At 42.8% G+C, this 13812-nt stretch overlaps 2 non-coding genes across 2 annotated transcripts; both read left to right on the top strand.

Moving 5' to 3' along the window:
• The first annotated feature begins 624 nt into the window (after window positions 1-624).
• On the top strand, window positions 625-748 carry LOC147452075 (U5 spliceosomal RNA). Its single transcript, XR_015189042.1, has one exon. It is a non-coding gene; the product is annotated as a U5 spliceosomal RNA (small nuclear RNA).
• Window positions 749-13191: 12443 nt separating this feature from the next.
• On the top strand, window positions 13192-13315 carry LOC147452074 (U5 spliceosomal RNA). The gene has a single exon (XR_015189049.1). It is a non-coding gene; the product is annotated as a U5 spliceosomal RNA (small nuclear RNA).
• The last annotated feature ends 497 nt before the right edge of the window (window positions 13316-13812 follow it).

The raw sequence follows: 13812 nt of genomic DNA, 5'->3' as shown, positions 1-13812 counted from the left end.
AAGTGAACCAGGAGGGTGTTGGCAATGCTGCTCGGGATATGGAAGTTTGCGATGGTACCAAATGTTGGAAATGGGAGTGCAAGATGTACAAAAATGTGGGGAAGAAGAAGAATTGCAAAGTCTACTCTGATAACAAATGTTGGAGATGGGATTACAGGAATGCACACGCAAGTGCCCCAATGGTCCGAAGTGTGTTCACAGTCATCAATACCATATCATGGTGAGGGATATAGAATACGGGCCAAATAGGAGATATTGACAAGGGAAAAGATTGTGAAGAGATGTAGGGAAGTGTGTAGAGCGTACTAGAGTCATGCGGCTGTGCTGACATATGGTAGTGAAATTTATGAGAATAATAAGACACAACTGAGAATGATTTTTGGGTAGGGCCAAGAAGCTATGGGTTGCTTTGAACAAATGTGAAGTGAGGGTTTGATGTGTGGCATGTGAGCATTCTTGAGGGGTGCAAATGAAGGGGAAGAGAAGGGTGCACAGCATGCTCGTGGTATTGTCCATCATATCCAGCATGCGGGCAAGTGGACGTGGTGCTGTCTATAATATCCCACATGCGGGGGGCGCAAGGTTGTTGCACCACTAAGGCTGAGGCCTGCTCCTTCCTGGGTTAAGGTGCGGGTTGAGCACAGAGCGAACTATTCTTTCGCCTTTTACTAAAGAATACCGTGTGCTCGGCCCAGATGAAGCACCATACTCTGAATTTTTGGCAAGGGCTTCCTCCTCTGTGAGGGGGCCCCTCTCAATCTTCCATTTTGAAGTTACATCATGCACCATCGTCTTCCTCAGGCAGCCTGTTGACCCTCCACTAAGCTATCAAGATGCTGTGCCGTTGCTGTGCAGTAGGGACTAGATGCAAGTGTTCATGATCTGATTTGGAGGCACGCCCTTACTTTGCACGTGATCTTCTTTGTCCTTTCCACATGGGGCATACCTCAAGACACTGCTGTAATATTGATGAGATGACCAATATTCTAGCCTTTAGACATCCTTTTCCTACCATCAAAATTGGCCCCTTTTGAAGCCCATAGGGTCTGAAAACCCACATAAAACATATATCACCGCTGCCACTTGCCTGCCTAGGCTCTTCCCATCTGTTCTAACGCTCTGCCATGTTGGAGTCAAATTTTCCTTGCCTACATAGCCGGTGCTATTGTTAGCAGGGAGGCATGGTCGGGATGCCATAGTGGGATGTACTTAGAGTTGTTGCATAACTTTGATCCTTGGCAGATGCCCCCAAGGTCTATTGCATTGTTGGCAATGGGGCAATACCCTACAATGGCCGTCGCCAATCCCAAAAAAGGTTGTACACAACAACAGTTACATAGCAATTGGTGCATCTCTCAAGCCTAGGTGAATGATGAGGAACACATATTCATCCTGCCCTCAAAGCTTTCCTTAGACCGTAGTTCCACCTGTGCAATGCAATCTACAACATGACAAGTTTCAGGCTCGTAAAGGAGGAGTGTCACACCCCAGGTCCTCTAGTCTCTCCAATATAGCCCTTATGGGATATATTGGTAGCATGCCTGACTTGCTATGGACAAAAACTGGTCGCATCCCATATCTTCAAGCCCAAGTCAAAACTCACTACCAGCCAATCATCCTTGAGCTAACCAGAGTATGTATGCCCACCTGCTTGTAACATCTAATGGCCTAATAACTTGTGTGTAGTGGAAATTAGTATGAACATAGTAAGCATTTCATTAGAATAGATTCCTAATGAGAATAACGAGAGTGCTTGGGTGGAGAGAGCAACAAAAAGTATAACACCTAGTTAGATAGCATGAACAATACTTCAAAAGAGAGAGAAATTTAGCTATTGACAACAGTTGAGGACCATATTTACATGGAGCCGGTCCCCCGGGCTCCCCCCTCCAAAAGGCTTTGTATTATGGTTTCTCCCATCAACAGAGACATTTTACAATACAATTCTTTGTGTTCCTTCAATACTAGCTAGCACAATGAAGATGGAAACTTCGTGCACTAAGCAAAACACTTATCAAACACAACATCAATTCCCTCACGTTCTCAGACCCAAGACCTCATAAAACATTAATTCCCTCACGGTCTCAGACCCAACACCTCACACACCTTTGAAGATGGTGAGAGCTAGCGGGGTATGAGAGTAGATTGAGAGGAAGAAGGAGTATTCTTACGAGAAAGATGTACATCTCCTTACATAATCACTCATATTAGTATAGATTAGCTTAGTAAAATTAGCATGGTAGAGGAGATGACCTTGCATTGAATCTTGGATCTTGGTTGGATTTGCATCACAAAGCCAAGAGTTGTTGGTGTAGGCCTCCCTTCTCACAAGCTTGGAGTAGGTGATAAGCTTTCCATTAAAGCTTGAGAAGGAGAGAGAGAGAGAGTCTTCTTGCTCCACACATGAGATTGTGTGAGTGTGTAGGTGATAATGCCTTGAGAAAATCACCCCCCTCTCTCTCTTGGTCGACCCCTCTTAGTATTTGCTCATGCTCAAACCCTATTGGCCCATGCCAGGCTTAGCCAATGAAATTTAAGCAGCATAAGTGATAGCCGTCTGACATGAGTCCCCCTTTCCCCTTTTGTGAGAGATTTAGGTAATTAATAAATGCAACTAAACTCTCATTGGACCCCTTTGCCTCCTGGCCAATAGGAATTAGGTAAGCCATTGGGCTGTTGAATGCTCATTGGACCCCTTGGGAGACTGTCCAATAGTCTTCTAGAGAGCTTAATTCTTATTGGTTCTTTTATTAAGTGTTGTTAAATTAATTAAACTAGATTTACTCTAGCCTAATTCTCATTAGTCCACCTCCATGGCCATCCAATAGAAATTGAGTACACCTTGTGGGAATGTGGGCTAGGGAGCTGACATGTGTTCCTCTTTCCCCTTGTGTGAAAGGAAGCTTGTGAGTGTGTGTGTATTTCTCTCTCATCCCGTACTTCTTGAGCTCGCTTCCTCCTTTGTAGGACATGGGAATACTTTTTTACACACATACAAAGCATCCAAATTTCCTAAGCTTGACCATTGGATTCAAGCTTTGAATTTTGGAACCTTAGCATTCTGGAAATCTTAATGGGTTAAACCTTAGGGTCTTTTAAGCTCATTGTTGCACAATGATCTTTTGCAGATGGCCCCCCCTTTGGATCCCTATTTTCCCTCCTTTGGATCCCTACTGTGGCCGATCTGCCAGCTTAACCAATATTCTAACTTTTTCTCCCCTGGTACTTTCCCATATTAATGATCAGTTTAACATGAGAAAATCATTTAGGAGAATTAGATATTAGTTATTATGACATTACCTCTCTCTTGAAATCATAGTTGTCCTCGACTATGGCGTAGAGAAGATAAAGAATATTCATTAGTCCTTTTCTCAGTGGGTAGAGGAGCCCTATGTTACCCTACAAGATCGTTCCAGAATGGATGACTAGTCCATTTGGCGCTTGAGAGCCTAAGCTGCCGCAAGCATATCTGCACATTAGTCCTATAAATTTTCCATAGTAGAGTGACAAGCTCTACTTGGTGTTTGGGAGACGTCGTCTCCGCAAACTTGATCTAAGCATGCATACTACTTCATTTTTCTGCACAATAAATAAAAAAAGAGAGTCTTATAAGACAAAAACTTTGTTCATTTTTAACATTTGTACATTTGCTTACTCTAGGGAAGCATTGTAAGCATTGACAAAGTTTAGGTTATCGTTTAATTGGATGCCTTGCATCCATCTAGCATCTTCAAAAGGATAACTCTTAAACTTAATAAGATATTGTTGGATAGTCTTAGCGCCTCTTAGTACCTTGTCTTCATGTCGGAGAATGGACTCGGGCTGCATCACCTCTATAGTAGGTTCTTGAGGTGGCTCTCCTTTGTAAGGCTTTAGTAGGCTCACATGGAAAGCATTGTGTATGAGCCAATGGTTGGGCAACTTGAGTTGATAGGCCATCTCATTGATTGGCCTAAGAATCTGGAAGGGACCATAGTACCTTTTTGCTAACTCAGTGACTTTTGGTGTCCCATAAGATTCTTGCCCGTCGTGTGGCTTAATTGAGCCTTGGGAAATTTAAGTAAGACCCAATCATTTTATTTAAAGGTTTGGGCTCTTCTATGCTTGTCAGCAATAGCCTTTTGCCTTTGCTGTGAGATAGAGATAGCATCCTTAATCTTTTGAAAAGATTCCCTTAAATCTCGGCTATACTCATCTGCAATGAAGATCTTCCCGTTTACCTTAAGTAGCAGGGTTTTTTTTAATCTTCTCTCAATTACCTCAAAAGGTGCTTTTCCGTGGAAGTATGTACAGTGTTATTGTAGGCATACTCCACTAAGGGTAAGTACTTCTCCAATTGGGATCTTTGATCTACTTCCGTTACCGAGGCTTTTAGTAGATCAAGGATTGTTAGGTAAGCTATTTCACTTTGGCCATCCATTTGTGGGTGATAGTCCAAAATGAAATTTAGCCTTGTCCCTAAATTCTCAAAGAGACCCTTCTAGAAATTACTGGTCATTCTAGGATCTCTATCCAACACTATGGACATTGGCAAGCCATGGTACTTGAAGATTTGTGATATGAAAAGGGTTGGCATTTGATGGGCTTTGATAGTCTTTTCGACTGGTATAAAATTGGCTTGTTTACTGAACCTGTCTACTATCCTCCATATTTATGTATTCCCATGGATAGACTTAGGCAATCCAAAGATAAAATCCATGGATATGCTCTCCCATGGTGAATTAGGGATTGGCAAAGGTTGAAGAAATCCAGGTTGCTTGCCTCTATCAAACTTCGTCTTTGGGCATACCACACATTTAGAAACATACTCTTGTATGTTTGCTTTCATGTTAGGCCAATAGAAATATGTTTCAGTCTCCTTTAAGGTAGATTGAATCCCTCTATGCCCCGCATAAGGAGGATCATGAGATTCATACATTACTTCCTCACGTAGTGAGTTAGTAACACATAGTCTATTGCCATAGAGAAGATAACCATCTTGTAAAGTAAACGGTCCTCTTTCTTCCCCAATGCAAGGGCTGAAATGACATCTCTAGAATTGGGATTAATACCATACTCATCTATCATAGAAGATAGATCATTGTGAGTTGCTATGGAAACCGCATTCACTCTCGGCCGTATTGAGAGTGCAACAGCTACTTGATTATGCTTGTCTGCAATGTAAGCAATATAAAAATGAAATTGCGAAAGGAAATTTTCCCACCTCATTTGTTTGTCGGAGAGCTTGGTCTACGTCATGAAGTACTTAAGACTCTGGTGATCCGTTGCAAAATGAGAGGAGTCCCCAATAAATAGTGTTTCCATGAGTCTAAGGCATGTAGAACTGTGAGAAGTTCCTTTTCATATATGCCTAGAGCTTGCTCAACAGGGTCGAGCCTTCGACTTTCATAGCCTATGGTGTGCCCTTCTTGGAGCAAAACAGCTCCAAGGCAATCACCACAAGCATCACATTGGAGCACAGGTTGAGAGATAAGCTTTTCTTTAAGATTTTTGAAAGCATTTTCTCCTTGGCAGACCATGTATACCTAACATGTTTTTTTGTTAGGTCATGTAATGGTCCTGCTATTAGTGAGAACTTTTCTATGAAGCGTCTATAGTATGCACACATACCTATAAAGCTTCTTAGTTCATGAAGATTCCTTGGTTTATGGCATCCTTTTATGACCTCTAACTTTGATGGATCCATTTGGATGCCATCTTGAAGATTCCCTAGTTTAGGCCATCCTTTTATGACCTCTAACTTTGATGGATCCATTTGGATGCCATCTTGAGAGATAATGTGACCTAAATACTGAATCTCTTGCAAGAAAAATTCACTTTTCTTTCGATTAACATAAGGTTTATTCTCTCTTAGAACTTGAAATATTACCTAGAGGTGTTGCTTGTGTTTATCCAATGAATTAGAGTAGATGATGATATCATCAAAAAACACTCCAGTAAAGGTTCGGTGAGGCCTGAATAGCTTCTCCATCAAGCGGTTGAATGTGGCTGGTTCATTGGTCAAGACAAAAGGCATGACAATATATTCTTAAAGCCCAAACGTAGTGTCAAATGCGGTCTTTACAATGTCTTGATCAACTATCCTTACTTGGTGATAGCCACTTTTTAGGACCCTTGTAGCTTATCAAATAGGTCTTCTACTCGTGGAACGGGAAACCTATTCTTGATAGTGATCCTATTTAGTGTTCTATAGTCAACACACATACGATATGTGCTGTCTTTGTTTTGCACTAATAGCACAGGTGAGCAAAATGGAGATGAGCTAGGCCTAACCATGCCCTTCTCAACTAACTCATGCACTTGCCGCATAGTCTCCTCTTGCTGAAGTTTAGAAACTCTATAAGGAGGTTTATTAAGCGGTGAACTTCCTGGAAGAAGTTCAATTGCATGGTCATCATTGCCTCGTTTAGGAGGTAGCTCACAAGGGATGTCGTCAATAAAGACATCTTGAAACCCCTTGAGAAAATTGGATAACTCTAATTCTTTGTGATTGTTTATATTTTCTTTTGTTAAAGCATTAGGTTCATTTTGAGAATCTTTAACAAAAATCATCTACACAGAAATAGAGCTCTTTATTGACTTGTTGAAAGCTTGTGTAGCTAGAATGGGTATGGTGTTACCCATTTTCTTAGCATCTATGTACATATCTTTTTCCCCGAACCTAAAGTAGGTTCTCCTTTCAGGGAATTTAACATTGGCAGCCATGCGATCAAGCCATGGTGCCCCTAGGATTACATCCTCATGCTTGAGAGGAGAGATAAAGAAGTCCTCTTTGTCCACGTAGCTTTGGACATGGAGTCTCAATTTCTTGTTTAAGGGAGCGACTGAAGCTTCTTGCCCCTTGAAAGCACCATGTGAGGACAGGACATCTCCCATCTCATAGACTTGTGAGTAGAACCAGGGTCAAAGAAAATTAAACCATCATGTTCTCCTACCTTTTCCCAAGCATGGCATAGAGGAGATCCTTTGTGGTGATTTTCCTCCTCTTGGATTTTGACCAAGGTAGCTCTAGGAGGCTCATGGCGGTTGTTCTTTTGGGGACAAGCGCGGTACGCATGCCCTTGCTCACCGCACTTGAAACAACGGTTATCCTTGCGATAACGCTCAAGCTCTTCAGGAGAGAATTTATTTTTGCCTTCGTAAACTCGCTTCTCTTTAGCTTTGTTGGAGTTGCCCTTAGGAGACTTTTGGACATTGTCCTTCCCCTTAGGCTCATTGGAACCCTTGTTTTCCGTGGGCTTATAATTTCTTTTAGACCCTGTTTGGAAATTGATTCGAGAGGCCACCATAGTATGGTGTATTACCGCCGATATGGTACGTGGCCTTTGGGAGTTGACATACTCCGCCATTTCTTTGGTTAAGCCAGCACAAAATTGTTGCTTTTGTTCTCCAAAATCCAACTTTTTGAAGACAGTGGCTTTGATTTGTAGGTCCCAAAACTTGTCTACATATTTGTGGATGGATTCATTGGGAGAGAGCTTTAAGCTTCTCCATTCGGTGAGTACTTTGTCTTTGGCATCGGTGGCCAAAAACTACTTCATAATGGAAGCTCTTAAAGCTTTCCATGTTCGTGGAGCTTCACCGTTGGCTCGTAGGCTACACCACCATTGTCTGACAGACTTTTGAAAGTGCATAGCTACATGGCGTAGCTTGGAGGACTCCGTGAAGCCCTCATCTCCAAACGCCGCATCAAATTGCTGGATAAAGGCCAAGACTTTGTCCGTAGCATGAAAGGTACCATCATAGGTAAGGAAAGAGATGCTCTTCCCTCCCTCTTTGAATTTCTTCAATTTGGACGACCTCTTCCATGCGGCATAGGATTTCCTATGGCCTCTTGTTTTTGATGGTTCAAAGGTTGCACCATCACTTTCTTCAGAAGATGAAGAATTTGAAGAAGGCGGAGAAGAGGGTGACCTCTTTCTTGCCTTTTTCTTGTCTTGATCTTTGTCGTCTTCACCATCGCTTTCATAAGAGGAAGAGGATGAAGAAGATGGAGAAGAGGGTGTCCTCTTTCTCACCTTCTTCTTCTCTTGCTTTTTATCATCTCTCTTTGAATTATGGCGTGGAGAAGAGTGTGATGGTCTTCTCCGCTTTGGTGGTGATGGAGAGCGTTTAGCCTGCCGTCTTCGTGGAGCCATCTCCGCCGAGGTGGCACGAGACTCGCTTCTTTCTCGTTCCTTCGGTGGAGGCTCTTGAGTTCTCCTTTGGGAAGGAGATGCATCATCAAGAAGTAAATTCTTGAGTCCTTAACATGGATTCTCTTCTTCTTCCCGAATCGGAGAGAGACCTCTTTTGGTAGTATCACAAGGAGGCTTCCTAGGTGTTCTCTCGTCATGGTGATGAGCTTGGAGAATCATGTGAGCACGAAGCTGCCGTTTCACTTCACTTTGGAGAGATGGATTGCCCATGGCTTATTGAAGCCTAGAAACAAGATAGTTAACAAGCATTGAAGCATCATTAGTAGCTTGGTACTCATGAGCAAAATCAAAGTTATCAACATTAATTTCACTCTCTTTACTATTGTCAGCCATTGTAACAACCTTTAGGTGTGAAATTTTTAGGTGTACTTTGGCACTTCAAGCCCTAGTTGCTACTCCTCTTTACCCCTTTAGAAAAAGCACTCAAGCTACTGTACCCGCGGCTCGAATACCATTAATTGCAAGGAATAGAAGAGAGGGTCTTTCGACACCAAAACAGCACCGGCTCCTGTCAAGCTTGTGATAGCTCAATAGTGGTTAAGCCGTAGGCAAGCCCCGTAGGACTCCACTATTAAGACCATAGCTCTCGACGGTGATGCCCCGTTAACTGCACGAAGGCAAGCGTACTGCAAGGCTGAAAAATCCCTATTCTACTTACTCACAGGAAATTAATAATAACAACCATTTGTAGCTATCTTGAGGACCTCCCTTCTTGAGCAAGAAAAGAGAAACCTTGAGCTCTGATACCAATGTAACATTTAATGGCCTAATAACTTGTGCGGAGCGGAAATGAGCATGAACATAGTGGGCATTTCATTAGAATAGATTCGTAATGAGAATTACAAGAGTGCTTGGGTGGAGAGAGCAACAAAAAACATAACACCTAGTTAGATAGCATCAACAATACTGTCAAAAGAGAGAGAAATTAAGCTAATGACAACAGTTGAGGACCGGATTTGCATGGAGCCGGTCCCCCCTCCAAAAGGCTTTGTATTATGGTTTCTCCCATCAAGAGAGACATTGTACAATACAATTCTTTGTGTTCCTTCAAGACTAGCTAGTGCAATGAAGATGAAAGCTTCATGCACTAAGCAAAACACTTAGCAAACACAACTTGAATTATCCCCGTTCTCACACCCAAGACCTCACACACCTTCAAAGATGGTGAGAGCTAGCAGGGTATGAGAGTAGATTGAGAGGAAGAAGGAGTATCTTACGAGAAAGATGTACATCTCCTCACATAATCACTCATATTAGCATAGCTTTAGCTTAGTAATTAGCTTGGTAGAGGAGATGAGCATGCATTGAAGCTTGGCTCTTGGTTGGATTTGCATCCACAAGCCAAGAGTGTGTCATTATAGGCTTCTATCTCACAAGCTTGGAGTAGGTGATGAGCTCTCCATTAAAGCTTGGGAAGAGATAGTCTTCTCTTTCTTCACACATGAGATTGTGTGAGTGTGTGTGTGATAATGCTTTTCAAAAATCAGCCCCCTCTCTCTCTTGGGCGAGCCCTCTTGCTATTTGCTCTTGCTCCAGCCTCATTGGCCCTCCCCAAGTCAAGCCAATCACCATTAAGCAGCATAAGTGATAGCCTTTTGACATGTGTCCCCCTTTCCCCTTTTGTGAGAGCTTTAGGTAATTTAATAATTAAACTAAACTCGCGTTGGACCCCTTTGCCTCTTGGCCAATAGGAATCAGGCAATCCATTGGGCTCCTCAATGCTCATTGGACCCCTTGGGAGACTGCCAAATAGTCTTTTAGGAGATTTAATTCTCATTGGTTCTTTTATGAAGTGTTTTTAAATTAATTAAACTAGATTTACTCTAGCGTAATTCTCATTGGTCCACCTCCAAGGCCATCCAGTAGGAATTGGGCACACCTTGTGGGCATCTGGGCTAGGGAGCTGACATGTGTCCCTAATTCCCTTTGTGTAAAGGGAGCATGTGTGTGTGGGTGTGTGTGACTTTCTCTCTCATCCCCTACCTTTAGGGCTCACCCCCTCATGTGTAGGGAAGTGTGTTGACTTTGGAGAGCACATAAAGTATCCAATTCCCCCTAAGCTTTAACCCTTTGGACACAACCTTTGAATTTTGGAACCTTAGCATTTTGGAAGTCTTAATGGGCTGAACCTTAGGGTCTTTTTAGCCCATTGTTGCACATGGATCTTTTGCAGATGGCCCCCCCTTTGGATCCCTACTGTGGCTGGTCTACTAGCTTAACCAATATTCTAGCTTTTTCTCCCCTGGCACTTCCCCATATTAAATGATCAGTTTAATATGAGAAAATCATTTAGGAGAATTAGATATTGATTATTATGACATAGCTTATCAAACAGACCTTCTACCCGAGGTACGGGAAATTTGTTTTTGATAGTGATATGGTTTAGTGCACGATAGTCCACACACATGCGGTATATACCATCTTTCTTTTGCACTAAAAGGATTGGAGAGCAAAAGGGAGAGGATAGTAGGCCTCACCATTCCTTTGTCTACCAATTCTTGTACTTGCCTCATGATTTCCTCTTGGTGAGCTTGTGAAACTCGATAGGGAGGTTTGTTAGGCGGTGAGCTTCCTGATAGGAGCTCAATTTGATGGTCATCATCCCCTCGTTTTGGAGATAAGTCCATAGGGATATCATCAATGAACACATCTTGGAATCCTTTTAGAAAGTTAGACAAGTCTAACTCTTCTTGATTCTTACCATTCACCTTTGATGAAACATTAGGACCTTTTAGGGATTCTTTGACAAAAATCATGTACATAGAAACTGAGCTTTTCATTGATTTATCAAGGGCAAGAGGATTTACAAGTGGTATAGTACGACCAGACTCATTAGCATCTATATACATATTATTTCCCCTGTAGGTGAAGTAGATTCTCCTTTCAGGGAACTTCATGTTGGCAGCATGCAGTTGAACCATGGTATCCCTAGGATAGTATCCTCATGTTGGAGAGAAGAGATAAAGAAGTCTTCTTTGTCGACATAGCTTTGGATATGAAGCCTCCACTTCCCAATCAAGGGAGTAACGGAGGCTTGTTGTCCCTTGAAAGCGGCATCGACAGTTACTGCATCTTTCATCTCAAAAGCTTGAATGCCCAACTTGGTGGCCAACTCCATTGATATGAAGTTGAGAGTAGAACCAGGGTCAAACAAGATGAAAGCATCATGCTCCCTTACCTTTCCCCAAGCATAGGAGAGAGGTGATCCTCTACAATGAGTATCCTCTTTTGGAACTTCGATAGTCGAAGCTCTAGGAGTCTCATTGCGAGCATTTCTTTTGGGGCAAAGAACGACAGCCATGTCCTTGCTCCCCACACTGAAAACATTTGTGATCCTTGAGAAAAGTTTCAAGCTCGTAAGGAGAGAGTTTATTTTTACCTTTGTAAGTTCCTTTCTCCTTGGACCAACTGTTGTTGTTGTTATTGGAATGGCTGTGGGAAAAATTTTGGGCATTAATTTTTCCCTTTGCATCACTTTTGTCTTTATTTTCCATGGGTTTGACATTCCGTCTAACCTCTTGTTGGAAATTGATGCATGACGCAACCATGGTATGGTGGATTACTTCGCTGATAGAGTTAGGCCGTTGAGAGTTGACATACTCGGCCATCTCTTCAGGTAATCTCGCATATAATTGTTGTTTTTGCTCAGGAGTCTTTTGAAAGACAGTAGCCTTGAGATGTAAATCCCAAAACTTGTCCACATATTTGTGGATAGCCTCATGAGAGAGAAGCCTTAAACTCTGCCATTCGATGAGCACTTTGTCCTTTGCATCGCTTTGCAAGGAATTGCTTCATGATGGAAACTCGTAGAGTTTTCCATGTCTTTGGGGCTTCGCCATTGCCACGAAGGCCAGTCCACCATTGACGAGCTGATTTTTGGAAGTGCATAGCTACATGGTGTAGCTTGGAGGACTCCGTGAAGCCCTAGTCTCCAAAGGCATCATCAATTTGTTGGATGAAGGCCAATACTTTGTCGGTAGCACCAAGGGTGCCATCATAGGTGAGAAAAGAGATACTCTTTCCTCCCTCTTTGAACTTCTTGAGCTTTTGTGACCTTGCAGCAGTAAGCAAATGTTGAGCCCAAAATCAATTGCCCCCCCAGAGAATAGAGCACCGTTACCTTGTTGAAACAACACACACAAGATTATTTGAAATCGACACTACAGATGTAGCATGGGGAGTGTATGCCCATGCAACTAGCCTTCAAGATCCAAACCTAGACTAATGGAAGTGTTGATACCGCATGTTAAGTAAAGAGGTTAAGAATGATAGAGCCTACATTAAAATTTTGGAAATAGAGACCTCTATGAGCCCTTCCAAAGTTCTTATCCCCATGAAAATGCTCATCAAATATCACTATGATATGAGAAAGTGAACCAGGAGGGTGTTGGCAATGCTGCTCGGGATATGGAAGTTTGCGATGGTACCAAATGTTGGAAATGGGAGTGCAAGATGTACAAAAATGTGGGGAAGAAGAAGAATTGCAAAGTCTACTCTGATAACAAATGTTGGAGATGGGATTACAGGAATGCACACGCAAGTGCCCCAATGGTCCGAAGTGTGTTCACAGTCATCAATACCATATCATGGTGAGGGATATAGAATACGGGCCAAATAGGAGATATTGACAAGGGAAAAGATTGTGAAGAGATGTAGGGAAGTGTGTAGAGCGTACTAGAGTCATGCGGCTGTGCTGACATATGGTAGTGAAATTTATGAGAATAATAAGACACAACTGAGAATGATTTTTGGGTAGGGCCAAGAAGCTATGGGTTGCTTTGAACAAATGTGAAGTGAGGGTTTGATGTGTGGCATGTGAGCATTCTTGAGGGGTGCAAATGAAGGGGAAGAGAAGGGTGCACAGCATGCTCGTGGTATTGTCCATCATATCCAGCATGCGGGCAAGTGGACGTGGTGCTGTCTATAATATCCCACATGCGGGGGGCGCAAGGTTGTTGCACCACTAAGGCTGAGGCCTGCTCCTTCCTGGGTTAAGGTGCGGGTTGAGCACAGAGCGAACTATTCTTTCGCCTTTTACTAAAGAATACCGTGTGCTCGGCCCAGATGAAGCACCATACTCTGAATTTTTGGCAAGGGCTTCCTCCTCTGCGAGGGGGCCCCTCTCAATCTTCCATTTTGAAGTTACATCATGCACCATCGTCTTCCTCAGGCAGCCTGTTGACCCTCCCACTAAGCTATCAAGATGCTGTGCCGTTGCTGTGCAGTAGGGACTAGATGCAAGTGTTCATGATCTGATTTGGAGGCACGCCCTTACTTTGCACGTGATCTTCTTTGTCCTTTCCACATGGGGCATACCTCAAGACACTGCTGTAATTGCCTACTCTCTCACAATCAAAGGCAAACACCATGAATGCTTGTGGAGCGTTGCTGAATCCCTCAAGGAGAAGTCCGATCTGCTTTCTTTTAATTGATTGCTTGAAGTGTTGTACTTTTTATGTTAGAATTTACATTGCTTTGGGGAGAGGATTGTCTGGTCCAATTGCTTGATGCAGTTTTCCTGAGCATGCATATTTGGGAGCTCATCAATGAGAGGGTCTCGACGAGAAGCCCCTGGATGTCATGAATGAGATGACTAGAGGGTTCCCTTAGTATC

This window comes from Adiantum capillus-veneris, chromosome 8, assembly GCF_014529385.1.
Source record: "Adiantum capillus-veneris isolate H3 chromosome 8, ASM1452938v2, whole genome shotgun sequence".
In the NCBI taxonomy this organism is placed as follows: Eukaryota; Viridiplantae; Streptophyta; class Polypodiopsida; order Polypodiales; family Pteridaceae; genus Adiantum; species Adiantum capillus-veneris.
The sequence above is the reverse complement of the archived record's forward strand: the minus strand, read 5'-3'. Positions and strand labels throughout refer to the sequence as shown.